This window comes from Lineus longissimus, chromosome 16 (genome assembly GCF_910592395.1).
Source record: "Lineus longissimus chromosome 16, tnLinLong1.2, whole genome shotgun sequence".
NCBI lineage: Eukaryota > Metazoa > Nemertea > Pilidiophora > Heteronemertea > Lineidae > Lineus > Lineus longissimus.
The window spans coordinates 3,215,069-3,217,734 of NC_088323.1; the positions used below are offsets into that span (position 1 = coordinate 3,215,069).

General features: G+C 39.9%; 1 long non-coding RNA gene across 1 annotated transcript; it reads right to left on the bottom strand.

Annotated features, from left to right (window-relative positions):
- Positions 1 to 313: 313 nt before the first annotated feature.
- LOC135500301 (uncharacterized) lies at positions 314 to 2,042 on the bottom strand. Its single transcript, XR_010449414.1, has 2 exons — positions 1,394 to 2,042; positions 314 to 1,244 (listed from the first exon to the last, which is right to left on the bottom strand). It is a non-coding gene; the product is annotated as an uncharacterized LOC135500301 (long non-coding RNA).
- Positions 2,043 to 2,666: the final 624 nt, after the last annotated feature.

Below are 2,666 nucleotides of genomic sequence, written 5' to 3' on the forward strand. Positions count from 1 at the left end.
TTTCTGGAAAATAGCGGTATTCGTTAATTTTAGAACGCAGAACTCCTGGTGCGAAAACCCTTTTCCACCAAGTGAGTGCACGCCGAGATCCGTGTTCATGTCACCCAGCTATTAAGACGCAACGTCATTTACATTGTCGTCGAAGTAGCGGGGCAATCGAGCACCAACAGCGTGACGTCATCATGTAGATTCTTGTCTCAGCGCAGTGTGTTGCAGTGCATCGATCTGCACAGAAGTTATCTCTACATGGAGGTCACACTCGGGTCCTGATGGAATTAGAATCGGAAAAGCGTGATAATTCAGTCAGTTTTTAATTTTTCCCATTTTATATGGGTTTTTTAATGATGGGAACTGCCTCTGCAGAATTGAAGGTTACTGGACAGCCAACAGCTTGGTAATAATACCCTTCACAATACCATTGGTCCTTTGATGAGAATCTCACAGAAATATAATCGGGCTTTTTGATCTGGGAATAGTTCATCCATCAATAAAATTATTTACTCGTATTGTTAAGAAGAAAAATATTCTTTTCTGCTGTTCATGTACAACAACATTCCCTTGGCATGCTTAATACTTTCATCGCATCCGTTCTAAACCTCTGTCCTCCACCGAGAATATAGAGATAAAAGTTAATGGCATGATTTGTCAGGGTTATGAAGGTGGTCGTCCATAAGATAACGCTTTGTCTTAGTTCCCAATACGTGATGCTGTTGTCATAGAAAGTATAAACAGCTGGTATCGTAAACACAACCTCATGAAGCGCATACGGCGCACAGCATATCACGAACGCAAGTGACACCAACATCAGCATTCGCGTCAAATTCCTATTTTCCATGTCCCCTGCTTGGTTGGCGCTTTGGAGTTTGTGCCGTTCTAATGCAGCTTTTCTGATCCCCTTCATGATCAAGATGTTTGATATCAGCACAAAAAAGAAGGGAATGATTGTGGTTATAGATAATTGATAGACCGCAATGATGACTTCTACCCAAGGATAATCGCCGAAGCTGAGATCAACATCAAGAAATTCATCACCAAGGAGGCGAATATCATAGGTGAAAAACACATTCATATTGATGACCATTGGGATTATTATCAAAGTTAAAATCGCCTTTCTCGCCCGTGCTACGGTACAGATATTTTTTGCCTTCAATGGAAACAGCACAACATAAGCGCGATCTACAGTCATTAGGGCAAGAGTCAGCCTTGAAGATGTTCCACTGCAATACAGCGAATAGAGCACACCCCTGGATTAAAAAGATATGTCATGAAGAGTGAACGGTTCCAAAATGATCATCCGAAAGTTCTAAGGTCCATTAAACCACTAAATAACAAGGTGCTTTGAAAAAAAAATCAGAGGCCAAACACTGTGCAAAGAAAAAGTTGTCTTTCTTACCTAATAACGTCACGGTAGTGAGGAAACTTTAGGCCAAAAAAGAACGGAAGGTAGGTCAAATACTCAAATAGAAACACGGTATCCAACGCTGCTAATGCAGACATATAAGTACATGTGCTGATGTGTCGGTATTCCCTTTTGGTGGTTATGACAAATGAAAAGATATTTCCAAAAATTCCGATGATCGACATCAAAACCGGGGCATACCTTCTGGTAATTCGTAGGGCAAGGATCAAGTATGGGAAATACTCATTTTCGGATGAAACATCCTCGGTAACGCTGATGAAATTCATATTCTGAAGTCCAAAATCCATGCCAACTCGTAAATAAATGCCGATGATGAACTTAGAAGTCTCCTTTTCATTAAGTTTCTTGATTGGTTCCCTTTGTTTATGTTACATGCTAACATGACTGCGCATGCCAATGTAATATTCATCGTTGGCTTCTGGGTTTATCGGTTATTTTTAAACCGGTCCGTTTTTCTTTCCATTGCCTTTATCGGCAAAGACTGAACCGACTTGTCCATCTGGAGAGCTATCAATGAAAGTTCACCGACAACTAGGTCCGAATGTTGGCCGTTAATAGCTAGCTGATTTGAAATCGTCTTGAAGAATATACATGTAACCGCTGAAGAAAAGACAAAGAACTTCCTGTTTCTCATCCGAAACCGTTATGTGTTCTAAATAATTGTGCTTTACACTCCATGTAAATTGATATACCATATTCTAATTACTGCCTTGAACGTAAGTGTAACTTGACCAAATAATTGATTCTGTCGGTTGAATCTGAGATATTGTCAATTTAAGTGGACATTGATTGCCCAACTATCTCACGTTTCTGAAGTCTTCTATCGGGTTTCATGTTGATGAAGTTGCAGGAAGTCCTCGAGGCACACCAACTGTGGTAACTCTTTTCGATCCAAAGTAATCGAATCCACGCACACGTCTGTAATATTCATGATGTGGTGTGATCGAAAAACTTACTAACGTACAGTACCAACGAAAAATGCAATCAATGCAACCTTGTTCTTCATTTTCATCTTCTTTTTTACCTCATTTTGTCCAACTAGGTAAATGTATCTGAAGAAAATACGATTTTTTTTCGAGGCCACCTACCCTACTATTCTTTGACCGGTGGTCTTAGCCTCTTACAAAGGCAACTCTGCAATCAGCTGATTTTGTTCCGATTTTCACACACCTTTTTCTTAAACGTCCTCTAACACCAAATCGTATGGAAGATGCATTTGAATTGAAGGAAGTGAATACTTTTTGAT